Source organism: Ovis canadensis, chromosome 17 (genome assembly GCF_042477335.2).
Source record: "Ovis canadensis isolate MfBH-ARS-UI-01 breed Bighorn chromosome 17, ARS-UI_OviCan_v2, whole genome shotgun sequence".
NCBI lineage: Eukaryota > Metazoa > Chordata > Mammalia > Artiodactyla > Bovidae > Ovis > Ovis canadensis.
Window position 1 is genome coordinate 68,663,467 of NC_091261.1, and position 26,700 is coordinate 68,690,166.

The window sequence follows — 26,700 nt, forward strand, 5'->3', positions numbered from 1 at the left end:
AAAATACACTTGAAATAGGTGTGCATTTTATACTACATCCCAATAAAGCTGTTTTTAAAGTGTGTACAGTGAGCTTTGCAAAGAGCTGGTGTGTGTATTGGGAAAGGGTGTTGGACTTGGGACCCCACGGAGGAAGTGGAGCGCTGGGCTCAGCCAGAAGGACCCCAGCTTAAACCCCAGTTCTGCCCTGGACAAGTAGCATCATTTTACCTTAGTACTTAGCTGCTCTGGAGCTTGTTTCCTTATTTGTGAGACAGGCATGATAGTATGACAGTACCCTCCTCACAGGCTCTTTTTGGATTAAATAGATGGTGTGTGTAAAGTTTCTTACACATAGCCACACTCAGCAAATACTCATCCCTGTCTTTTGACCCTGAATTGCCATGAATCTGTGACTTCAGGCTAGTGAACAGACTCTGAAGCCCCCTTTGCCTCCCAGAAGCATCTAGTGGGTTAGGGTTAACGCAGTCGAGTGGATCCAAAATGTGAAATGAGGGGTTTGGACTAAGCTAAAAGCCTGGCCACTGCAGGAGTCTGTGGTGTCTTTGTTTTGATACCCTGTTAGTGGTCTGCTTGAGCCCACTCTGGTCTGTCCTGCAAGACCCCAGTCCTGCGCATGGCGGCTTGTGAGCCTGTGGGCACACCTGCATTGTCCTCCAGTCCTGAAAGGCCTGTGCAGCATCTCTAGGCAGTGCCCTCCTCCTGTCTGCCGGTCACCCCCACCTCTGCCTCCACCAGCTCCTTCCTCAAGGGGCCGACTGGCAGAGGGGCCTTGTTATAAGGGGGATGCTGGGAGTGTGGCCAAGAGCAGCTTTTCCCATACCCTCGTAAAGCAGTTTTGTCTTGGATGAATAAGGACCCTTCAAGCTACTCTACACGAACAATGCTTGGGATAAAGGCAGATAAGCATGTGCCAGTGAGGCTGGGGGAGAAATGGAAGGGGGTGTCTTGAATGTCTCTACCGACCCCAAGCCAACAAGTCACATCTGTTGTTCCATCAGACACCTCAGGACCAGAGGAAATTAGCTCCATTGGTGACCTCTGACCCCTCCCAACAATCCTAGGTAGCCTGGGGACCTGGCGAGTCCCATCCTGTGCTCTTCTTTGAACCCGAGGCCTCACTTAGTGGGGCGGTGCCCAACACGGGGGAGTGAGTCCTGAACTCACCCTGAGTGAGGCCAGGAAGTAGGGGTCAGACCCAGCCCTGCATCTCGATGTGAGATGAAGGCATTAGGCAAGAAGTGGCTGAAAATGAAGGCCATCTGTGCTCATTCCTGAGCCCTCTCCGCCCTTCTGCCAGCACATGTCCCGGCTGAGCTGTTTATCCTGTATGAAGAAGCCTTTCTCCCTGCAAACATATGCTGGTTCTTGCTTCTGCCTGAGTGCTGAAGCCCCATTGATGACACAGATACCTGGAGATGGGTAGGAGATAAACCCAGTCAGGGCTGAGGGCAGTCTGACCCTCCCAGGTAGAAGATCTTGGTCAAGGCATCTGTGAAGGGACAATTGGGGGGTGGGGGGGAGCCGTATTCAGCCTGCAGGCTATAGTGTGCTAACCTCTGGTTTAGCAGGCCGATCTTAATTGTTCAAACTCCTTCCCTTCTTAGTGTTGTCCCTTATTTTAGAGACAAAGTGTTAGAAAAGGCCGAGTCTGTTCAGTGATCACAAAAAGGTCACTAACAACCACGAAAGGCCACCTTTAGAGAAAAACCTCCACCAAGTGGAAGCAACAGGAATTTGGAGCTTTTACCCTCCGGCAGATGCTGAGAAATGAAGATTCTACTTTCTTCCCATTGTCCCTCAACGGAAGGCTGGGTGTTTTAATTAGCTAATGTTGGCAAATTGCTTTGAAGAAAATTGTAAAATGTTCCGTGCTCCAAGTGCCAAGAATTCTAATTAGCTTTCCTTAAAGATACCACCTGGAAGTGTGAGCGCTTGTTGCTCGAGGTCCCAGCCAGCAAGAATAACCTGCGGACCCCAAACCGGTTTTTAAGCAAACGCAACTGAATACAAACAGATCTCTACGTTGATGTCACACTTTCTTCCTTCTGCTGAATCTGATTCCTAGCAGCTGGGATATTAAGCCCACAAAATGGAGGTTTGCTGTTGTTGGGGGTTTTTTTTCGAATGAAAGTCTGGTGGCAAGGGAGACATGAAATACATTAACCCATCCATTTGTCGCTTGCCTATGTTGCCTTTCGGATTTTTAGCTTGTGCGTCGGAGGCCCTGCCCCGGCGCGTCAAGGTCACGGAGAGGAGGAGGTGGGCAGCCACTCAATCTTGCAGCGGGGCCGGCTCCCAGGTCCCCCGTCTGGGAGAGACGCGTGTATGCTCTGTCGCTCTTAACAGCTGCGTAATGAATTTGCTCTCCAGCAGTCTCGTTTCATGTGGTGGCGGTGGCGACAGCAGCGGCATCTGATTTGTGTCACCGTCAGAAGCAAGTGAGATGTGGTTAATATGGACCTTAGCCACCGACGGGCATTGATTGGGAATCTCCAGGCTCTGACAAAGTCCCGCTAAATTGGCAGGGCCGGGTGCCATGTGAGAGGAGGCCCCCAGCCCGGGACCGGGGAGGAATTCCTTAGCCTCACCACCACTGGCATCTGAGGCCAGGTGAGTCTTTGAGGTGGGAGCGGGGAGGCTGCTCTGTGCGCTGTAAGGCATTGAGCAGCATCTCTGGCCTCTACCCATTAGGTGCCAGTAGCAGCCCTCCTTCCCAGTGGTGACAATGTCCCAGTGTGTCCCAGTGTCCCACGATGTCCCAGACACAGTCTCATGTTCCTGAGAACCACCGGGTTAAGGGGAGGGGTGGGGCAGGGAGTCACGTTGTTCAGGGACACACTTGTACCAGCGACCTAGTGGAGAGGGGGCTCCAAGCATCACTCTTGAGTCCTTTGTGCCATATCCTCCTCTAATCCACGAGCGAGTCTCAAAAGTTCTACCTCGACGGCATGTTCTGCAGCAGACTACTTCCTGCCACCCTGCCTCGCCTGCTCTCATTCAAGCCCCTACATTTCTGGTCTAGAAGAGGCCAGCAGCCTCCCAGCTGGTTCTCCCACTCCCCTTTGCTCCCTACAGAGGGACCCTCAGGAAAGGAAAGCGAGAGCATCTCACTCTCCTGCTGGAAGCCGCAGGCTCCCGGGCATGTACTCTTGAAATCAGCAGGCCCACCAGGCGGTGTGCTCTGTGGGCGCCTCCCCACTGCCCACAGACATCCTTCCCGCCCCTGGATCTCTGGTTGAATCTCTCCAGAGGCCTTCCCTCACCCCTTCCCTGAAGACCAGACATCCGTGTTCTCTGAGCCAGGGTCCACAGCCTCAGCACTAGTGCCATTTGGGGCCAGATGATTTCTGTAGTGGGAGCTGCAGTGGGCATTGTAAGCTGTTGGGCAGCGTCCCTCACCCCTCCCCACCTGATGACAGTGGCACCTCCACTGTGACGCCCAATAATATCTCCAGACATGGCCCACTGTCCCCGGAGAGGCAGCGTCGCCCTGGTGGAGAATCACTGCTCTCCGGCAGGTGTTTTATTTTTCTTCGTGGCGCTCTCTGACAGGCCATCCGATCTGTTTGTCTTCTTCAGTGGAATGCAAGCTTTAGAAAAGCAGGGACTTAGATTTGTCCCCTGCTGTATTCCAAGGGCATAGGGTGGAGCCTGGGACATGGTGCTGCTGCTGCTGCTAAGTCGCTTCAGTCGTGTCAGGTGCTCTGTAATCACGTTGAATGTTACGAACTTCATGCTTCTGAGTAACCTGTGAGGGGAAGGGGTCATGGAGGGGGGCAGGGCTGTCCTGCAGAGTGTGCCTTAACTGGTCATGGACACTGAAATGCTCTGCCTTGGCCACCCGCAAGCTCTTTAAAGCACAGAGAAATCTCAGGAAACCTAGGCCAGGGGTCTGGTGGAAGGGTGGCTCCAGAGCCCCTCTACCAGCGGAATAAGCACTGCCAGGGATAAGTGGCATTTTTCGCAGGCACCCAGATGAGCCTGCAGGTCATCCTTGGAGGCCACCAGGCTCTGTTGAGAGTGACTGGTCTCTGGCCAGCATACATTCTCAAACGGAAGGATTTGTGTGGTCTGGAGAGCCAGCGCGTATTCTAGCTTTTGCTCGCGGTTGTCTTGAGGCTTTCTTTCCTGGCTGCGGGCGGTACTTGGAACTTGGCTAATGAGGGCAATTCTTTTCTCCATCCCCTCTCCCAGCATCACCGAGACTTCCAGGTGATGGCTGTGGTCAGGCGTGGTGAGCCCTACAAATACAACTGCAAACCAGTGTCATGGAGGCAGGGGGCCCGTGTACAAAGCCACTTCTTCTTCCTTCTGGTACTGCTCTTTCAGCGTCTGGTGTTTGCAGGTTATTTCTCCCACCTTATATTCATAGCGATGGGGGCATACTGTAAAGTGTAGCTAATTAGGAGAAATATGACTTCAAACTGGGACTCTTCCACTGACTGCATGGCTTCAGCAAATATCTTCACTTTTTAAAAACTCAGTTTGCCAGTCTCTACAATGGGGGTAATAATACCCAGGTCTCCATTTCCTCATGAGGATGCCATGAGAAGAGCAGGGCTCCTCACCTGGCCTGGCCTACTGAAGGCCTCACTGGGGAGCTGCTGTTATTATTTCCTACCTGCTGGGGCCTGCCTTTACCCAGCTCAGCCCATCGACAGGGCTCACCCGCCTCCTCCCTTCGCCTCTCAAGTGCGGCTCCTGCTGCCTCTGCGGTGTCATCGTCCCCACCAGCGAACGACCTCCCCCCTCCCGACTCTCGCCCCCTCTCCCCTCTTCCCAGCACGCATATCTCATCACTGTGATTACGCCGTGTTAGCCACCGTGATTGTTGCATGCCTCGCCACCTCATTACTGAAATAAAGTTAACATTAATGGGAGTCCTGCAGCTAATCCCTGTGCTTACCTCTCCTGAAAATGCATTCCAGTGATTAGCAGGAGAGACACATGCATATATTCATTTAAAAACTCTTCCCGGCTCCCCCCTCTCCCGCCACATCTCCTCCTGTGTCTCTGCAGAGATGGAGGCCAGGGGGCCTTTTAGCTGCCAACGGGCAGAGGAGGCAGTGAGATCCTTCCGAACTGGGGCAGACAGGATTTTGGGAGCAGCCGACTTTTCCCCCTAGAAAAAGAAATGCATCCGTTTCCTTAGGGCAGAGTGCAATTAAAAACAAAACCAACCCACAGACAAAAGGCCTTGGAGGGAAACTGACCAGGAGCTGTGTGGTAGCCCCGGTACTTTCTCCTAGGAGACCTCGGGAAAATAGCTTTAACCTTCCTAATGCAGTTTCCTCCTCTCCTGAAGGGGATGTCAGCATGGGGAGGATTATGTCAGATGAGGAACATGGAAGAGCCTAAGGCCTCAGGGCTTGCTTCCCTCCCCTCTCCACCCCTCCCCTCCCCTCCCCAAGGATCGCTTCCCCCCCACCCCACCCCTGCTCCGGGTCTGTGAAACCAGAGGTCACGTGTGTCCACGGGGCTCCTTGAGGTCCCCAGTGTCGAGAGATGGCGCCGAGCACGATGAAGATGAATTTCTCCGTGACACATTGTCATTCAGAAGAACTTGGGTGAAACTCACTCCATCTTCCTCCCCTCCCCACCCAGGAGAATCTGTAGATCTCTCACAGGGTTCGGGAGCCAGGCTCCCAGGCCCACCCAGGTAACCAAAGCTCTCCTTTCCTGCACTGCCTCTGTCCTGATTAAAGCAGGGGGCAGGATGACCCCCCTGTGCAGCTCCCCGCAACTCGGCAGCAGCCAAGAAAAGGGAGCAGGGGGACAGCAGAGGGGAGGCCTGGGGCTGTAATGAGATTCGCAGGCGCCCTCACTCACCCTCCGTGTCAAGGAGACATTTTCAAAAAAGATTTGACACAGCATCCTCGCAGAGCCCTTGGCCAAAATGCAAGGTGGAGGCCCCCAGAGTACTTTAAGCCGGCTTCTGTTAACAGAGCGGCCCGTCTGCATATTATAATCACGCTGCTCCAATTCCCCGTTAAGCAGCTGTTCCCACAAAGAGGGACAATAGCCCAGCCCCACCCCTTTGAGAGCTGATTTCAGTCTTGTCTTTGCCGGTGCCAATTCTTTGATCAGTTTTCACTTAGGATCTGGAGGGCATGTTACAAAGTGCTTTGGGCTGGCTGCCAACAGGCGCCTCACTGGAGCATGACAGGGGCCCAGAAGTGTCAGTGTTGGGAGAGAGACAGTGCTCACAGGATGCCTTTTAAAAAATAATTATGTTTGAATTTTAAAAGCAATCTTCATATATGTTAGTAGATTCATTTATATGGAAAGCTATGCTGGTTCCTATACCCTTTAATATTTGATGTTGCATCAGCTTCCTTCACAGTTGGGATAAGTGTTCTGTGGCATCTTGGGGACTTTTGGGATCCCTGGGTTAAAGAAAAAACAATGAGAGGGCTAGATACTGTCATTTCTTTCCCATTCCTCATCTGTTCTCCTTCCTCCCACACCTCAACCAGATGCTTCGTTGCTAAATTGATTGTAGAGGATCTGAGGGAGCAAGGTGGGAAATGGGAGGAGGGTGTCCAAAATAAATTTGGTTTGTTGGTGGTGGGAGAGGTAACTATATCTATTGTTTATTTTCTCTTTTATTGTGATAAAATATACCTAATATAGAGTTTACCGTTTTAACCATTTCTCAGTGCACAGTTCAGTGGCGTGAAGTACATTCACATCATTTTGCAGCCATCACCTCCATCCCAAACTCCTAAAGTCTTTCATTTTCCCAAACTGACACTGTACCTGTTAAACCCTAATCCCACCCCCACTCCCCAGCCCTTGGCAGCACCGTTCTACTTCCTGTCTCTATGGCTTTGACTCCTCTAAGACTCTCGTATGAGTGGAATCATACAATATTTATTTCTTAGTGTCTGATTTCTTTCACTTAGCATCATGTTCTCAAGATTCATGCATGTTGTGGCAGGTGTCAGAACTTTCTTTTAACAACTAATATTGCGTTTTTGTATATACTGCATTGCTTATCCATTCATCAGCTGATGGCCACTTGGGCTGCCCACTATTTATTGAATATTATGGTTTCCAGGCATCCATTTGAGGTGTGTGCCTACCTACAAACATCTAATTTAATTCTCACCAATGCTATTTTACAGTTGAGGAAAGGAAGCCTGGAGAAATGAAAGGTCTTGCTTGAGGCGACCCACTATTAATTGGTGGTGCTGAGATTTGGTTTTGGGGCTTAGCACTATAGTTCTTGGCACTGCCTTGGTGGTTCAGTAGCCACAACTCTGAGCTTCCAATGCAGGGGGCTTGGGTTTGATCCCCGTTCAGGGATCTAGATCCCATTTGCCACAGCTAAGAGTTCTCATGTACAACTAAGACCCAGCGCAGCCAAGTACATAAATAATAAATAAAAATTTAAAAACATGAAACTATAGTTCTCAAACATTCCAGGATTGTTTAGGAGGTTCCTAGGCCCTGTCTTGACCTACTCAGAAGGTCTGCAGTAGGTCCCAGGAATGTGTGTCTTAATAAGCACACTTCTTCAATACAGGTCATCTAGAGAACTAGAGTGTGCTTAATATGGGTGAAGTCTAGGGGTTTTGACTACTATCCTATATGATCTTGTTCCTAAGAGAGTTGGAGGCAGCTTTCACCCCAAACATTTTAAGATAAACAGAAGTGTTCTGGGTAAAGGGACAGTTGCATCCCATGAGGCATTCACATACAGGGGCATCTGTGAGGGCCTGTGGTTTGGGCTGCAGGGTCAGCTCTGAGCTTCCTAGGAGCCCAAGCAAAGAGTGAAATAAGATTAGCCATCAGATGTATCCAGCTCATAACATAAAACATGCCACCAGGAGCACAGCTATTGTGTGCATCTTGGCCTGAGGGCTCCTCATTGAGAAGACCCTGTGCTATGATGGAAAATAGTCACAAACAGCCCGGAATCAGTTCAACAGGACCATCATAGGGCTGTGTCTTTTGAGCAAACCAAGGTGTGATGCTAATGAACCCTTCCAGTAGAGGCGAACCTGGAGAAAAGTATGCTAAGCTGTTTCAAGCCTGCCTTTCTGCAGGGGTGTGATGGAGCTCTTCATGTTCTGAAACAGATCCCCTAGCTTTTTGTTATACTGCTGGCCTGCCTCAGCAGCTCCATTCTTTCCAGCTCCTCTCCTGAGCCTGCAGGTCCCCCTGCCCTGGAGAGACGAGCCCAGCGGGTGGCCTCTGCTTTAATGACTAGGATGCTTGTCTTTAAAGTTTGCCAAGCCCTCGGCCTCCAACCAGTGGCCAGTGTGGCCCTCCTCTCCTTCGGCATGCAAGAAAAGCTGCTGTCTGGTTGAGTGAGCTCTGCTATAAATCAAAGTGTCACCACTTAGCCAGTAGAAGTGATTTAATTAATCCGCTGTGTTGTCCCCTGAGCATCACTCCACCTGACTGCTAATCAACTTCCATCAGCAGGAGGAAAATACAGACCCCCTTTTACTGAACCACATTGCATGAGATGAAGGAGGAGAGGGAGGGGGAGAAAAAGTTAATTGTGGCAGGGGAGCTCAAACTGTCACAAGAAAAAAGTCTCTTGTCTGGCATCTGCCTCTTTACACACCATTGTCCCCGTCCTGGGTGAGCTGCAGGAGAGGACCACGTTTTAGTGAGATTAATATAGACATTATCTATTGTCCATATCTATTTATCAGAAATAATATCTTGCCTAGAAACCCTTGACAGCTGGCATATTGCAAAAAGGAACTGTTCTCTTATCATGCACTCAGTATTTAGACCTTAAAAAAAAAAAAATCCCACACAGAACCTTCATTGGTAATCAGGTAAGACTGAAAGTTTATGTATCTATCTCGTGGGCACAGGAACGTTTTTGACAGATGACCACCCCAATTTCTGTCACATTCAGGCGAAATAAACTCAAGGCATTTCTCTGCAGTGTAATTAGGCAGATCTAGTTAATGCTACAGTGCTTTGAAGGTGAAATAAGGTTTTGTAATGAGAATTCCAAGTCCAGGATACTTGAAACCTTCTTTAAGACCCTTCAGTCTCCTTGAAACTCTTCACAAATGGCAGCTAGCACGGCTCCATTTTACAGTAGGAGAAACTGAGGCAAGCAAGGGTCAGGGAAGTTTCCAGGAACTTGCAGAGCCCATGTGAGTGTTCTGAAACTGGGATCCATCCCTTGTTGGAGGAGAGGGGCTGCCTGAGAATCTGTTTTAAAGCATGGGCTTATCTGGGATTGGATTCTTTTCTGATTACTAAGCTCTTACTCTATAAAGAGAAATTTCTAGAAAGTCTCTTTAATAGGATAAAGACCAGAAAATCTTTCATCCAATCCAAAAAATGACATCTTGCACCAATTATACATAAACCTTGGTTTTTCCCCATCAGAAGACTCTCCTTTCTCCACCCTCCCCTGCCCCCCACCCCAAGCAAACATGGAATGCCTGCCTTGCTGGGCTTTTGTGGGTGAGTCACCCTGTCTTTAAAGATGGGTTAGGGGCAGTGTTTACCTGCTCGGAACTCTGTGTTTCAGCAAAGATGTGCTTGGAATCAGAGCCTCTGCTGTACTCAAGTTGATGGATGTGCCTTTTAAAGGAAAGAGAGCCCTGGAATCTAATTCCACTAACTCGAAATGCCCAGGGCGGTTAAGGACTACCCTGGGCCCCTCCACACGTGACCTCTTTATGCGCATTATCACTGCTGGGCCAGGGCCACCCGCACAACTCTGGATGAGCGACAGGGTGAATGACAGGAGCGCTTCTCCTGTGCTTTGACTTATTACTAAGTCAAAATCTGATTGAAATGGATATCTGGGGCAGTCTTAAAGGGAAAGAACTGCCATAAGAGATGCGGAGGTGCGTGTGGTCCGTCGAACACTAGGGGGCAGTATCACCTCTTCCCCTACCCTAGGATGTGGTTTTTCTAGGAACAGCTTTCCTCTTGCGGGTAGAGGAGAGATCGGGAGTCGCTGGCTTCCACCAACTAAAGGTCGCAGGAACCCATAGGACGAGTGCTGCCTTGCAGAGCGTGAGGGCCTGCCCCAGTCTGTTGCTGGGGTAGGGTAACAAGGGCTACCCATGGTGCTGTACTTTTGACTACACTGCCCTCTCTGGACTCAGTTTCCTTATCTGCAGAATGGGAATGCCTATCTCCCAGACGGGACATGGGGATGAAATGAGATCATATATATGAAAGTCTGCAGCGCGGCACTAGGCAAACGGATAAATGGCGACTTCCTTGTCCTCATCTGCCCTATCCTTCCTCCACTTCCCCAGTCTCCTTTCACCAGCCATAGAATCTCTGCTTCAAAGTGCTTAATGATTTGACAGCAGGGACTCAGATCCTAGAGTAATGCGAAGATCCAAATCCTGCCAAGCCTCCCCTGCCTCCCCTGTCGTTCACCCGCCTCAGGCAGGCATCAAGGAGCTCCTGCCCCCCAGCTCAAGGGGCTGGGACCCTCCTCTCTCCACCCACCAAAGCATTGTTGCCGTGAGGAACTCTCCTTTCCTTTCACCCGCTTCCACCACAGCCGCTGAACCACACTCCAGGCCCCGCTGCTGGTCAAGTCGGGGCCAGCCAGGGAGCCTTTCATTGTGGCTTTGTTTATTTTTGTACACAATTTAGAAACATCTGTTCTGACCTTTTCTGGGGTCACAGACAGGAAGAGAATGAGGCTGATATTTCTCAGGTGTGGGGCCCTAGTGCATCTGTAATTGGAAAATGGAATGGTTGGGTTGCTTCTCCATTTGTCAAAAACATTTCATTTGAAAGTGAAGTCAGGGTTATGGTGCCCAGGGGTTACATTGTATGCAAACAGGTAAGCATTAAAGGGAAGTCTTGGGAAGTGAGAAATAGCAAAGCATTAAGAAATCCATGGCAAAGTTCTGTGCAACTTTCTTTGAGACAAAAGACCGACCCTGAGGAGTACACTGCAGCCCTTGTCTGCTTCCTTGAATTGGAAGCCTATTTTCCTTTTCTCAGTTACTCCCCATCTCAAGATGAATGTGGTAAAGGTGGTGCCCGGAGTTCACTGAAGGTAAATGATCAGATGTATTGGTTCAGAAAATATTTACTGAGCACCTACTCTGCCCAAATCTGAACTAAGTGATGCATAACCTAATTATAATATGAACTGGCAGGTATCACCATGATACTAAGGGAAGTTGGAGAGGGACTCAGGAAAGGTTTCATGAGAAGTTTGCCAGGCAGAAGATGAGGGAGGAGATCAAGAGACAGAAGGATGAGCTTAACTATTTTCTTGTTTAATCCTCCAATATCCTGCAAGGAGTAGGTGGTATTATCCTTGTTTTTCAGATGATGCTGGGGGAGACTGCATTGCTCAGCTGAGGTCAAGGCTAACCAGGTGGAGAACTAAGATTTCTCCCCAGGCCTATCTGTCCCTCCCACCCTACCCCACATGCTGTCCCCCAGCGCTGCCCTACTTGGTATGATTTGAATGTAGAAAATGGAGCTGGAGAGGTGTAGGGGGACAGATTGCAAAGGACTTTTCATGGTGTGTTATGGAGTTTGGACTTTTTCCTGTAGGCAGTGGGAAGCCAGCACAGGTTTTTAAGTGGATATTGATTCCATTACCAATGGGAGATGGATGGAGAAATAACCCGGGCCGGACCTTGCCTGGAACTTTGACCACAGTCAGATTCAAGTCCTGCCCATCCAGCTTCTTGCCCATCGTCAGGGATGACTAGCCCCTCAGCCGAAAGAACTAGACCACTAGGGAGGACGAATCTCATAAGTGATGTAGGAAGGGAGCCATTTTCTATTCATCTCTTTTGGCTTGGGTATGCCTTTTTTGTTCTTTCCGATAAAGCTCACATAAAGCTCATGTGTGAAATTTAAAAAATGCAACAATGTGGTATAAAAGAGAAACAAAAGTAAAAGTTCCCTTCCAGTTCATCCCATTCCCCTGATGTAAACAGTTACCAATTTCTTGTATAGCTTTCCTGAAATTTTCTGTTCATGTATAAGGATCTGTACGTATGTATAACTTTCTTTTTTTAATTTTGTCCATTTCTGCCCAGCTACTACGTGTACATGGTTCAACATTCAAAAGGATTTTACTGAGAAAAGTCCCTCTCCCACTGCTGTCCCCAGCCTCTCTGTTCTTCTCCAGTGTCACCATTATCTTGTATTTATGCAAATACAGGCTCATGCTTTGCACGTGTTATATCTATTTTCCCTGTAAGTACAAAAGCTATAACAAGTGCTACCGACACTGTTCTACCTCATACTCTTTTGTTTTGTGGTAATTTAAAAAATTTCAATATTTAGATAGTGCTTACCAAGTGCCCCAAATTCTTCTAAGTGCTTCCTGTATTATCCCACTGAATCCCATGACAGGGGCAAGTGTTTACAATCCCCATTCACCAGGAGGAAACTGGGGCACAGAGAGATTGAGTGACTCACCCAGGGTCATTTGGTTAGTAAATTAGCCCTGACTCTAGGGCTGGAATTGAAATAAGACTGGACAGGAGATGCCACTGGTAGTCAGGGCCAGCCTGCAGATGTTTGGGTCTTGCTTTTTTGAGGATATTAGCATACCTTGGAGGTATTTCCAGATCAACACATGCAGACTTCTTTTACATGGCTGGATACTTAACTTCAGTTGCTTCATCCTTTACCTATCAATAGATGTTTCCGTTGCGTCTAATGTTCACCTCTAACTAGTGCTTCTGAAGCATCCTTGTGTGTATACCTTGCAGTGCAGGAGCAAATGTACCTGTAGAATAAATGACCAAAGTGGGCTTGCTAGTCACCAGGTATGCACGCTTTACCTTCCAGTAGATGATGCTAAATTATGCTCCAGATATCTGCCCGGTTTCCCCTCTCCCAGAGTGTATGAAAGTACCAGCCCCCTATCCTCACCCTCCCTGAGCATTATCAACCTGTTTAATCTTTGACACTCTTCCCACTGAAAAATTAGCTCATTGTAACTCACGTGCATTATGAGTACATTTTTTTCATGTGTTTATTTGGCCATTTATAATTATTTTATGAACTGGTTTTCCATGCCCTTTGCACAGTTTGTGCTTTGACTTTGTCTTTAAAAAAAAAAAATAGAGATATTTAAGAGCTCTATGAATACTAAAGAAATGTGTTACAAATATTTTTCTAGTTTATTGTTTGCATTTGTAATTTTTTTCACCATGGATATTTTAATTTTTATGTAGTTAGATATATTAATCTTTTCTTTATGGCTTTTGGGTTTTATGTTTGCCTTTTCCTCTCCATGACTATATTTATATATTTAATGACCAGTTTTTTTTCTCCTTAGCCTTTTCATGGCTTTAATTTTTAAATTGAATGCTAGTCCGTTTGGAATTTATTTTGATGTAAGGAGTGATATAGGGGTCCGGCTCATGTTTGGCTTTGAGGGGAAGCTCTTTGGACTCCTTAATGCCCAGGCTTCACCAGATTAGGAGGGGGGGGACCACCAGCAGGAGGCTGGGGGGAGAATTTGCAGTGGAGGGTCCAGGGCCATAGCAGGCTGGGGCTTTAGTCCCCAGGGGCTGCTGAAACCCAGAGTGGCTAGCTCTCTGGCACCTGGAGAAACAGAGGCTTCTCTGGGGTACATATCTGAGCCGAACACAGAGACTCTATCATCATAGGGAAAGAGGTGCATCTTACCTGTCTCCGTATGTTCCCAGCACTGCTTGCAGGCCTTGGCACAAGCTTGGGCATTGTCGCATTGTATGGAATCAACTAATTCTGACCCCCGAGCTGCTGCTGATTTGGTGCATGTGATTTTGGGACTCAGTACATCCCTTCACATCTCTGAATCACACTATCCCCATCTGTGAAGATAGGATACTTCACCCCAGGAGCTATTGCAAGGGGTCTCTAGAGTAAAGGGAGAAATGGGTTGATTGCACTTGATGAACCCCAGTGAGCTCTGCAGATGAAAAGTTGAAATGCTCAGCCACCTCTTTGCTGCTATTCATGTGCCTCAGCCTGTAATCAAATGAAGTTGTAAAAACTTATAATTCATCTCCATGCGGGATGTGACTTTTTTTATTTTTTAACTCTTAATGAGAAAAGGCAGCTTCTGAGTTTTTTTTTCTGAATATATTCTTGTATCCCCAAACCGCTGACATTTAGAAAGTAAAGGTGAGCTTGGAATGGGAAGGTCTGTGTGAAGCAGAATCAGGTACCTAGAAGGAACTCACTTCCAGTCCACATGGAAGAAAGTCCTGGGCTCTCAGGCTTAATTTGATCCTGAGTGAGACTTGGACCACTTTGTGTTTCAGTTTCTCTCAGTTGGTTATAAAAGAGACCTTAAATCCGAGAAAAGTCACTCTAGAGTAGCCATCTGGACTAGTAGTCAGGAGGGTGGGTTCCAGAATCTGACCACCAAACTTCAAATCCAGCTCCACCATTTACTAGGTGACTTTGGACGACTCACCTGCCTTGTTTGTCATGGGGCAGGTGAAGACCTGAGTGCCTAAGGAGCTTAGAACAGAGCGAGGCATACAGCAAGTGCTTAATGAATGCACTTATCATCTTCAAATATTTTATTGGATTTGATAGCCTGTCATGTTAATATATCGAGGCATCTTTGATTGATAGTCCCATAGGAGGTGCTTCAGGGAACCAGGGGTGATGGATACAAAAAGAAACTAGAGAGATGGTCCTCAGAGAACCTAGGAGATACGCTCAGATAGGAGAAATGCCACAAACACACACGAGAAGACTGCAGGCCTAGGGCTGCAGACTCTCAACACCTATGGAGGACAGACAGGCCTCAGACAGGAGTGACGCACGCAGTATGACGCAGCCATATGCAGATGGTTGTGCTCCTTAAATCGCAAAGGAGTGATCTTCTCCACAAAGGATTATGCTTTCTCCATTTGTCTTGAAGCTTGCTCACCTGGATTTTCTCACATTTGGCAGAGGCCTGGCTACAGAGAGAGGGTTCTCTTGTCATCATAGAAACAGCAGTGCATGTACATGATCAGTGACAGCCGAGCCTGGCCTCAAAATCGGCGAAGAAGGGGAGCTGCGGAGTCTTGGCAACTGCAGTAAGGTGACCCCATCCAAAAGGGCAAGTCCTTGTGAGGCTAGAGCTTCTGCACTTTCAAGAGAGAGCAGAAATCAAGATTTGTATCATGTTTTTAAAATGTCGGATACAACAGTTTTAATATGCTGGCCCAGCACAGCATGTCCATGCGGATGAATTTGGCCTCTGGGCCCCAGGTTTGCACCTTTTGCATATAGCCTGTCTCATAAGTGTACCGATGTGCAAATTCATGCACATCACACAGTTGTTACATAAGAAGCATTGCCTGCTGCTGCTGCTGCTGCTGCCAAGTCGCTTCATTCGACTCTGTGTGGCCCCATAGACGGCAGCCCACCAGGCTCCCCCGTCCCTGGGATTCTCCAGGCAAGAACACTGGAGTGGGATGCCAGTTCCTTCTCCAGTGTATGAGAGTGAAAAGTGAAAGTGAAATCGCTCAGTCATGTCCAACCCTCAGCGACCCCATGGACTACAGCCTACCAGGCTCCTCCGCCCATGGGATTTTCCAGGCAAGAGTACTGGAGTGGGGTGCCATTGCCTTCTCCAAGCATTGCCTAGCTAAGCAATTTTGCCTTCCCAAATCATTCAGATGTTGTCTCTTCACAGACTCCACTGTTCTAACCCATAGTCTGCCATGATCCCTTTACACGGAACTGCCTTTTAGGAAAAGATAAGTTGGAAAGCATAGGGTGTTTTCATACAATGTGTGAGGTTAGAAGAAAGGTACTCAGGGTTTAAAGTTGTGTGATAATCAGTGCAGCTGCCGTTTGAGATGTTACCTGGTTGAGCGTGCCAGTGTTCGCAGCAGCATTGGCAGTAGTAGCCCAAAGGTGGAAGATAGCCCAGATGGCCATCAGCCGGTGAATCAAGAAGCAAAATGCAGCATATCCATACAATGGAGTAATATTGGGCAGTGAGAATGGATGATGCGACACGGGGAGATGCCCCAACATGGACGAGCCTTGAAAATATGCTGCACAGTGAAAGCCAAGATAACCCCAAGATAACACTAGGATTCTATTTATATGGAATACATGGAATAAGCTGAACCACAGAAACAGAAAGGAGGTTAGTGGTTTCCAGACGGTGGTGGGAAGGGGAACTCGATTCACTGCTATTGGGATGGAGTTTCTTTTAGGGGAGACAAAAATGTTCTAAAATTAGATTGCAGTAATGGTTGCACAACCCTGTGAATATATAAGAAAAAAAAATTGAACTGTATGGTATGTGAATAGTATCTCAAAAAGCCATTTGAAGAAAAAAGATTACATGATTCCTTCTTTGATGCTCTTTGCCACATACAGGGACGGTATCAGTCATCCCTGAATACAAAGGACAGCGACATAATTAGTGACAATTACAGCCTGTTAAATGCATTGGCAATTGGTTGCCACAGGCAAAGACAACTGCAGTTCAGACCATTGGATCACTGGATCCTTATTATATTGTTTACTAATATTGTGTTCTGAATCCACATCCAGCAGTGTAAACAGTCTTGTTAATTTTAGGTCTGCAAGGACAGGAGAATTTTAAGAATGCCGGTGCCTCTTTCCATAACCCGCCTCGTTCCGGCAAAGGGAAGCCCAGCAGCTGTGCCACCGAGCCAGTGTCAAGTCTGAACCCAGAGGATCTTGGCTCATGGCCACCAGTCCATCCTGTTTGCTACCAGTTGGGGGTTGTATGTGGATGGGTGTGTGTGGTTATGTTTTCCTTTCGGCTGCCAGTCAAGCTTCCTCTTTATCCTCTTCACTCTCCAACCCCATCGATGTAACCCCACCATCGAGGGTGAACTGGATGGTCCCTGCCATTGTTGCTGAATGGACATGAATGAAGGGGCAGCCACGTGGCAAGAACCAGGTCCCACATCTGGCAGCAGCCGCATCTGCTTTCTCTTAACAGGCTCCTGTTGTCCTCCAGCCGGCTCCACGCATTTCCCATCAGCGGAGAGCCCCAGTGGTGGTGAAGACCGTCCCGGGGAGCCAGCACCGCTCTCCAGTCCCCTTGCCAAGTCTCACCACTTTCCCCCAGAGCACCTTGCTCAGGGCTTCAAGCTGGCTTAACCGATTCCCTGAGTTCATAGCACATTTGCTTTGTTCCCCCTCCTCTTCTCTGAACTCTGAGGTCAGTGCCCCTTCCTATTGCTTTTTCCTGGCTCCGTTGTTTCACTCTGGACTGTCACTTAGCACGCTTCCTGCCCAAATAGGACAAGACCTGGTAATGAAAGTCCCCCTTCACTCTGGGGGGCCCTTGAGCATTAATGGCCTCTGGAAGCAGATATTGTCTGACTTCCGGGAGTCTAAAGTGCTTGACCTGCACATAATTACAAAATGACCTACCAGACAAGGAAATGTTTGTTTATACTCCATCTCTGTCATCCCTGCCCCCCTCCCCAAGGGGAAAAGTTTGGCAAGGTCCATTCTCCTAAGTCCATTGTGAGTCTTTCCTCTGGGTTTCCGTCCTGTCCCCTCCCCTCAACCCGCCTGTGAGGTGGGTGGTTGAAAGCAGATCAAGTGAGTTTCTTGCTTAAAAAGTAGGCTGAGTTGTGCAGGTGTGTCGCCTGCCTGCCCTCACACCTGCAGCATATATCTCTTGAGCTTATCTGATAAGCCAGGTGCCGTGTCAGACACGATGCTGTCAGAGTGTGTCTGGTGTGGCCCCTGCCCTTGTTAAGCTTGCAGTTTAGGTGACAGGTGCAAGATGACAGTCAAGGTAAGTGCTCTGATAGAAGAGTTCAGGGCACTTTGCAGGCATTTAATGGGGTCACCTGACCCACTAGTGGTGCTGGGAGGTTGAGGAGTTCAGAAAAGGCCCGGGTTGCATTAATCAGGCCTTGGGGGACCCCATTCTTTTTAAAAATTACATTTTACAATGGAGTTAGTATAAACCCAGGCTAGATCATCAATATATAGTTGCTATTATAGTCACTTTGTTCTTCTGATTTTAAAAGAAGTTAAACATTTTGCTCCTGGGCCCCTAAGGTATTGTGGGTCCATGGCTATCTCTAATGGAGAAATCAGCCCAGGAAAAGCTGCCCTGAGGAAGAGACAACTAAACAGATCCAGAGAATAAACAGGACTTAATTCAGTGAGCCAGGTAATGGAGACAGCACATGCAAAGGCCCTGTGGTAGGGGAACTAACCCTTGGGGAGTGTCAGAGATGTGTAGTGCAGAGAACAAGGGGACGCAGAGATAAAGTGAAGCTAGAGACAAGGCAGGACCATATGGGACATGGATGTTATTGTGACCTTTGCCCCAGGGCCGTGGGAAGTTGACAAGTTTTAAGCAGGGCAGTCTGGATGACTTCTGAAGATATCACTAGGAAGAGCTGACTGAAAAACCGGTGATGCTCCCATGGGTACCTCCCTGGTGGTCCAGTGGCTAAGACTTCACGCTCCCAGTGCAAGCGACCCAGGTCTGATCTGTGGTCAGGGAACTAGATCCCCCTTGCTGCAACTAAAGATCCCGCATCTGAAATGAAGACTGAAGACCCTGTGTGCTGCAGCTAAGACCTGGTGTGGCCAAATAAATAAATATTAAAAAAAAAAAAAGACTAGAAGACCATTATGCTCCCTATCTTCAAATTCTCTCTATTAAATCTAATCGCCAGAATGAGAACTGGTTTGAAATTGATCAGGGATCAAACTATGTGAAAAAGAAACGGAGACACAGCTGCTGGTCCGTGATTAGCGGAGAAGAAAAGACAATATTTTGCCTCGGCTTTCATTATGCTCCCCCAACCTGGATCGGGCCTTCAGGAAACAGATTCTGAGACAGAGATTGCGTGCAGATTCCCGGGAGTGTGCTCTGGGGAACAGTGTCTGTAAAGGAGTGAGGGCAGGACCCAGCAGATGCAGCAGAAGTGTCAGGCACTCCCATGGGGCTCCCTGGGGCAGCAGCCCCCACGGAGGCCAGGGGGCAGGGCCTTTGCACCTGCCGGGTGAGTGGCTGCCATGGGGGCAGTGGGGAATCTCCGGTGAGCAGCTCTGATGTCACTTCCGGGTGAGGGTCTCAACGCCCAGCAGCCAATACTGCTGGCCCCTAGGGAATGCACTTTTTCTGTTAAGGGCCTGGGAGTGAATATTTTCAGGTCTTTGGGCCATACGGTCTCTGTTGCAACTGCTCTGCTCTGCGGTTAAGGCGCAAAAGCAGCTGTAGACGCTACATCATGAGTTGGCATGGTTGTTGGTCAATAAAACTTTTTATGGATAAAAATTTTTAATTTTACATAATTTTCACTTTTCACAAAATATTCTTCTTTTACATTTCCCCCACCCCACCCCCTCAACCCAACCATTAAGAAAGGTAAAAACCGTTCTTAACTTGCGGGCCTTGGACCAGGTTTGGCCTGTGGGCTGTAGTTTGACAACCCCCCACCACAGCCCAGAAGGAGATGCAGGAGTTGGAATCTTTGGTGTTTAAGTTGTCAGCTGTAGGCTAGTTGTCAGGGGACGTTTCCCTTCTCCCTTCAGCTTGCTTGTCAGTAAAACAGGAATAACTGAAAACCTAAGATCCTGCAATGGGGGCTGAGTGGGGTTGGGGACCCAGGGCAGGCTCTGTTAAAGCATTCCTGAGTCATATTCAGAATACTGAGTACCATGGATACATTTCTCCATCCAGTACTGCCCTTCAGGCCCCAGCCATGCTGGAGTCTAAAGAAAACGAGTAAGTCTGCTAAGAAGCCTGGTGACATCCTAACTGCACAAGGGGGAAATGGAGTCAGGGTTGGTTTAGCGTTTGGGGGATTTTTCCCCAGCGTGAAAGTCAAACCTACACCAGACAAGTCCCTTTCCTTTTCTGTTTCTCGTTCTGGAGAGACCAGTAGTCCCCTCTCCCCACCTCCTTCCCTCCCCTGCCTTCACATTCTCACCCTCTCATTCCTGTGTGGTAGCAGCCCTCGTTAGTGTCCTAACCTCAGGACTGGGTTTCCAAAGCTGCCTGCAGGAGGCCTCCGAGTGCTTAGAGATGAAAAGACACAGTCTCTGCAGCATCCTCTTCCCCCTAACCCCCACAGGAGCGAGCACATATCACCATTACACAGCCCAGAATGCTCCAAAGGCACACTAAGTCTGGGTTTGTGACCCTAAGACGCACAAATTGCAAGAAGAAACCAATAGAACATCAACTTTGAATTTCACCTCCGACTCTGGCCTCTTTCCTTGACAGGTATATGTTCCCCTCAACCTGCATTCACGGTTCACCTCACTATTGGTTGCCGCTTATTTTAGGGGTCAGGAAGTGATTGGGAGGGGGCAGAATGCCGTTTTAGGGAGTCGCGGCTCCCAAAGCACGTTGTAGAAGTCATTGGCCCTTCTGAATGTCTGGAGTCACACCTGGCCTCGGGGCCAGTTCTCAGCTTCCGGCACAGCTCAGCTTGGCGGCTGCCACTGTGCCTTGCTGTTTGTGGTCCCATTTAGCTTGTTCACTTGCAACCCCACCCTTGTTCTTGTTCTGTTCTACTTCCTTCCTCTCTTACTCTGGTGTTATTCTGGTTATCGTGGGAGAGAAAGGGTACAGCGTTTCCATCTGTCACCTAGTGGTTGTCTGGGTTCCCAAAGGCAGCACGTCTGTGACAACTGGCACCAAAGGAGCTGGTCAGTCTTCCTGTTCCCCTGCTGTGTTCTCTACGCCTGGGTCTGAGTGCCATTTTCATCTCCATCCCTTTAGTCCCGGGATGTGTTTGCTTCTGACAAAGTTGATAAGCCTCGTTGAGAAGATAGTTCATGGATAGTTAGTGGATCAACTAGACAGAAACTCCTGCAGGCTCAGAATCATGCCTTGTGTTTATTTTCCTGTATCCCCACAGTGCCCAGAATAAAACAGCCTTCAAGAGTCACCTGTTGGTTGACAGGACAAATCTAATGTTTCTTGGATCCCACTCTCCTTCTGCCACTCAGGCCCTCATCATCTGTTTCTTGGGCCTTTATGATAATTTCCCATTTCACCTCCCTGCCTGTCCCCTTCCCCATTCCCTGTCAGGTTCAAATAGTTGAGCCCATAATTTGTACTATTTGGCCTAAGTTCTCTCGGTGGGGCAGCAGGGAGCCCTGCTATTCAGATTTTCCTGTGTGAGGGTGAGGGGGGCCCATTTCTCATCCATCTCCATATCTTCAGTGTGTGTCAAAAGGCCCAACTCTTAGCGTGTGTTTAACAGTGTGTGCTGAGTGAATGAATGAAAGGATGGGAGGAACCTCTTTAACTCCGCATGCTGCCCTCCGGCTCTCTCTAATCCCAGGCAGGATGAATTCTTCTTACTCTAAGCAAAATCTTTTGGTTCAGCATCTACTGGCACATATTATAAAAGTCCTCCTCAAAGAGGGGGATCCAGAAGGACCCCGATGTCAAATGGTTTTGAGGACTATCTGCATCCTCTTTACCCATTTCAAGACTGACCATGCACTTTGGCATTTAAAGACTCTGAGACATCCCACGTTTAGATACCTCTTTAGCTTCATTCTTTTGCTTATGGATATCCAGTTTTCTCACCACCGTTTGTTGAAAAGACCATCCTTTCCCCCATTGTGTCAGTAACTACTGATTTTTAAATCAGAGCTTAAACGCACAAGGATAGCAGTGGTGGTGGTAGAGAAGGGGTCTGTTAGTATTACCTTGGCCCTAGGGACATCTTTCAACTAACTCCTCTCCCCAGTTTGCCTGGGAGTGGGAGGTGTGCAGACTGGCCAGGTGAATCTGGAAAAAGCTCCAGGTGAGGACATACCTGGTGGTACAGTAGATAAAAATCCACCTCTCAATGCAAGGGTCATGGGTTTGACCCCTGGTCCGGGAAGATTCCACATGCTGAGGAGCAACTAAGCCCATATGCCGCAACCACTGAGCCCACTTGCTGCGACTACTGAAGCCCACGTACCCAGAGTCTGTAAGGCTGCACACAGCAACAAAGCCCCAGCACAACCAAAAATAATAAAAAGAAGTAAATGAGGAAGAAAACACTCCGGGTGATCCAATATATGTGCCCCTCTTCTTCTGGTTGTCAACTTAGAGCCAACGGAGGACAGAAATCTTCAAACCGACGAGAAGTGTCACCGTGCAGGGTACAGACACTTTGCCCATTGGATCTGCTTGACTAGCGTGTACTTTGTTCCTACTGGGTTTTCCCAAAGCTCACAGGTGAGCTCACCCACCTGTGAGCTCTCCGGAGGCTCGGGACCTGGCTGCCCAGGTGCCGAGGATGAAGTGCTGGCTGCCCTGTACCTGGACAGTCCAGGAAGCACCCTGAGCATCTGCCTGCAGTTTGCACACCCATTTGAAAGGCCCCCTTGGGGGAAAAGGGAGGAAGAGCTGCTGGAGGGAAGAGAGGAAGAAGGACAGACAGTTGGTCTGCATGGAAGGCATCTAGCACAGGTGTGTGTAGCAGCAGATGTCAGCCTGCAGCACCCCCACGGTTCCCTGGCCCTGCAGAGGGAAATGAGAGGGAGAGCGGAGCTGGCCGGGCTCCTGAGGAGCCTCAGCCTGGAACTGCAGCGCCCGCCTCTGTGTATATAGCACGCACACCTGCTCCTCCCTTCCAAGGATCGATCCAAGGCCTGGAGTACACAGGCATCTCAAAGAGCTGGTCTTCACTGCAGGCCTACTAGTGCTTCTAAACGGTTATTGTCTGGGGGCTGTGTTGCTGTGAACACCCACTCAAGGGTCCCACCAAGCCTCCACATTGGCCACAGTGTGGATGAGGGAGCGGCCAGGGCGTCCAGCTTTGTCTGCTGGAGATGACCGTACCCAGGAAACTGTAGATCAAGTGGAGGTAGGATCTACAAACGGTCCCAGAAGCAAAGCCTGAGCACCCTGGGTTCAGCAGAGCTTTTATCCCTTCCTCTCACTGATGGCAGGCAAACCAGTGGTGGTTGGTGGCGGGGTAGAAAGGGCGGGAGGTGAGCGGGGGCAGCAGGAACAGGAAAGAGCAGGCACCACCACTCCCTTATGTTCGCAGCAGAGCATGGGCTCCCTGTCAGCATCCCTACTGTACTTTGGAATCCTCCTCAACTGCTGCCCTCAGGGTCAGCGCAGGCCCTGGAGAGGGAGAGGGGAGCTGTCCTGTAGGATGCTCATCCTGGCTGCCTCCGTGAGACTTTCGTTGTCCCAGCTGGAAGAAGCAGGAAAGTTGCTCCTCCCCAAGTATTTGTTCTCTCTTCGCATGGAGGCTGGAACAAAAGCCCAGAAATCCCTGCTCCAAAGTTCTGTGTGGTGCGGAACCTGGGAGACCTAGGAAATCGTTGAGCCCAAAATTGAAAGGGATGGTGTGGGGCCGGGGGTATGTGTGACCAGGGAGATCATGGTGCTGATGATAACCGCCCCCACCCCCCAACCCAGGGTGCTGCACGGGCCAGCCCGGTCTGAATACTCTGCTTGTGTAAGTCCATTCAACACCCCCAAACCCCCTGGAACTAAACACTGAAACCTTCCTATCCCACACACGAGGAAATGGACTCTCAGCCAGGTTGAGTAACCTGTCCACACAGCTGCTGTTGCTGCTACTTCTACTACTAGGCTAGGATCAGATCACAGGGAAGCTGGGTTCAAAGTCCATGCTTTTAACTACTCTTATGCTATAAAACAAACAAACAAAAAAATCAAATCCAAAATCAAAAGCCGATTTTCATCCACCAGACTGACGACAAGTAATAGGTTTGATACAATCAAATCACCATGAGGCAGTGGCAAAGGGCCTGCACCTCATTACGTCCAAAAAAGGCCTACAGGCTAAGACTGGGGCTGGAGGTTGGTGGGCACTTTCATCTTATCTGTGTTTATTCTGCAATACAGAATATACTTGTACAGGACTTGGGTTCATAACTCATAAGAGAGAGAGAAGTGAAGATGGTCGGGGAAAAGAACCAAAGATAAAGACCTGGAGGGTTTTGGGAGTCCAAAACCTTTGATGTGAATTCAAACATTGAATGTGACCTCTTGGCTACAGAAATTCTGCCGGCCTTGAGCCTTGGAGGAGCTCATGTTTTCCTCCAGCACACATTTCTTTACTGTGTTTCAGGCTCTGGGTCGGGCTCTCGGCAATTTCCACACGAACCAAGGGTGTGTCCTGATAGTATGGTCTCACGTCTGTCCCCAGTCCTGGTGCCTCTGTGGCGATGAGGTCATGGCCGCACGCAGGGAGGAGCGGGTTCACCCCTCAGCTCCGATTTGTGCTGGGCTGTTGCCCCAGAGCAGCTGCTGCAGCAACATTTACTTTGTACAGCGGCCAAGAGAGAGAGGGAGAGGGAGAGAGCGAGCCGGCAAGAGTGAGCGCGCATGAGCCTACCCCATTCCAAAATATTTCTGACAAAATCTGGCACTCCTGGTTCTAATCAAAATACTGAACTTTGGAACAAATTAACATTCCACAGCCTTGCAGGGAAGGAGAACTCAGCCGAGACAACTTCAGTTCACAACCACAACAAAAATAGCTTCTCCCGGGGAAGACACAGTCTGCTAACAAGGTCACTTTTGTTTTGCTTCCCCTGCCATCTGGCTGAGTGGCACCAGGGGCTGGATTTGGTACCGACTTCTTCTGCCGAGAGTGGATGGGAGCCGGGTGGCACTGCAGAAGGCTTCTCAGCCTCCTGGCAAAGGGTGCCGGCACAAAGTTACCTTCAGACACCCCCCAGCAAGCACGCGGGCAGATGGAGCCCCGGTTTCACCCAGCCCGGCTCAGCTCTGAGCTCCGAGTGTGCAGAAGGTGTGACACCAGCAGACAGCAACAAGCAGGTGGGAGTCAGGGGAGAGTGAAAAACACGACAGGATGGGGAAGCTATCTTCGTCTCGAAAAACATTCCAGGACTCAACGCAATGCTCGCTCTGGCAAGTCGGGAGTCTGAGTTCCAGAAGGCGAACAAAGAAGCATGATTTGGGGTTTGGATTTTTTTTTTTCTTTTCCTCTTCCCTTCTGCTTGCAAGATTCAGCCCCTCTCTATCATTATCAGGGATGTTCGGTAACCTCCCTTGGCCTGTTTCCTCGTCTGTAGGACAGACTCACCTGCACTTGTGGGTGAAGAGAGCAGATGCCACTGCCTAAGGGCATTGGGCTGGAGTTCCCGAAGAACATGAGTGCCCTCTGACCTGGTAGCCCAGGAGGGCTTCCGTGTAGAAACACCGTTCAACAGCCCTCTACAGATCTTCCAACATGACATAAATAGCCTGCCCAGAGTTACTTCATTTTGAAGGTGTGGAGCTGGGATTTGAACACAAGCCTTTTGCTTACGGAGATTCTGCTGCTGCTTCTATACCAACGATTTTCAATCTTTTAAAAAAGGATCAAAAGCCATGAATATCCACAAGGGGTTCACGGCCTAGTAAAACCACGTCCCTCTCACAAGAAGTCTGTGTGTGCTAAGTTGCTTCAATCTTGTCCGACTCTTTGTGACTGGACTGTAGCCAGCCAGGCTCCTCTGTTCTTGGGATTTTCCAGTCAAGAATACTGGAGTGGGTTGCCATTCCCTTCTCCAGGGCATCTTCCCAACTCAGGGATCGAACCCGCGTCTTATGTCTCCTGCCTTGAGAAGCAGGTTCTTTATGACTAGTGGCACCTGGGGAGAGGAGTCTAGGGAGCTTAGTTAATTATCATAGTAGATCTGCTGGGAAAACAAACAAAGCTTTAGTAAAACGGAGAAGGAATATTTAAAATGACCTAAAATCTCCCTACCCTTAAATGAAGGAAAATAAGTTCATTAGAACATCTCCTTTAGGGTTCCCACACCCACTCGCCCCCATCCCCTGCCAAAAGACATATAAAGAAACTTTAATTTCAAGTGAGTTAAATCTGGTCTCCCAGGGGTCGGAGGTGGGGTGAGTCTGGTGAAAATCTTGGGACTCTAAAGTTGTGTCATTGCTGCCTCTGGGGAATGGGGTGAGCAAGGGGAGCCCAAGGTCCCACTGTCGCAGGTGGTTCCTGAGTCCGAACTGAGCTGTGGCATCTGGCAGAGGGTTTAAAAGGTCAGGAAGAGTCCTGGAACCATTTGCAAGTGTTCATTGGTATTAAGGACTGAGATCCTCTCTGCTGCTGGAACCTGTGGGTCTTGCTTCCCCAAATAGCACAGGGAAGGTTTCCCACTGCCCCCCAGCAGGGAATATGGTTGAGGCGGGGGGGCGGTTAGGCTACTGAATATTGATTATATACCAGTCAGTGAGCTCAGCCCTGTTGTCTAACAAGGAAGAAGAGAGATAAAGCACTTGTCCTCAGAGGGCTTTCCATCTTGTAGGGAGATAGACATTGAACTCAAAGAACGGGACAGGGTGGAATGAGGGCAGAGACTGAGTTTCTAGGTAGAGAAACACAGGCCATAAGAACAACGCGAAAAAGAAAAGAACACTGGTGGCTCCAGAATATTCTACCTCAGAGACACACATTGATAACTTGTCCTGAAGCAGTGTTGAAAATAGCACTTTGCAGGCTTTTGAGGCAATGAGAATTATCTAAGTCAAAAAATACACATGGGAGGTATTGAGTGGAGTGGGATGTGGGGGGAGGACTGAATCCCTGGGTGGCTGAGGCAGAAGTCCACATTGCCTCCTCGTCCTTTGCTTCCCTGTTAGCAGCACCAGCTGGACTGAATCCTGACCTTGTTGACTGGTCCTGCGGCACCTGCTGGATTCTCCCTGGCCATCGGGGCCCTCACGTGGTGGCCGCTTGGGCCCCAGGAGGACCGGTGGACGGATACTGGCTCCTGGATTGGCCGCATCTG

The 26,700-nt window shown here is 49.1% G+C and overlaps 1 protein-coding gene across 4 annotated transcripts in view; it reads left to right on the forward strand.

Annotated features, from left to right (window-relative positions):
• SPRING1 (SREBF pathway regulator in golgi 1) overlaps positions 1-26,700 on the forward strand; it is a 192,380-nt gene that overhangs the window by 29,177 nt on the left and 136,503 nt on the right. The gene's annotated exons all lie outside the window — the stretch shown is intronic.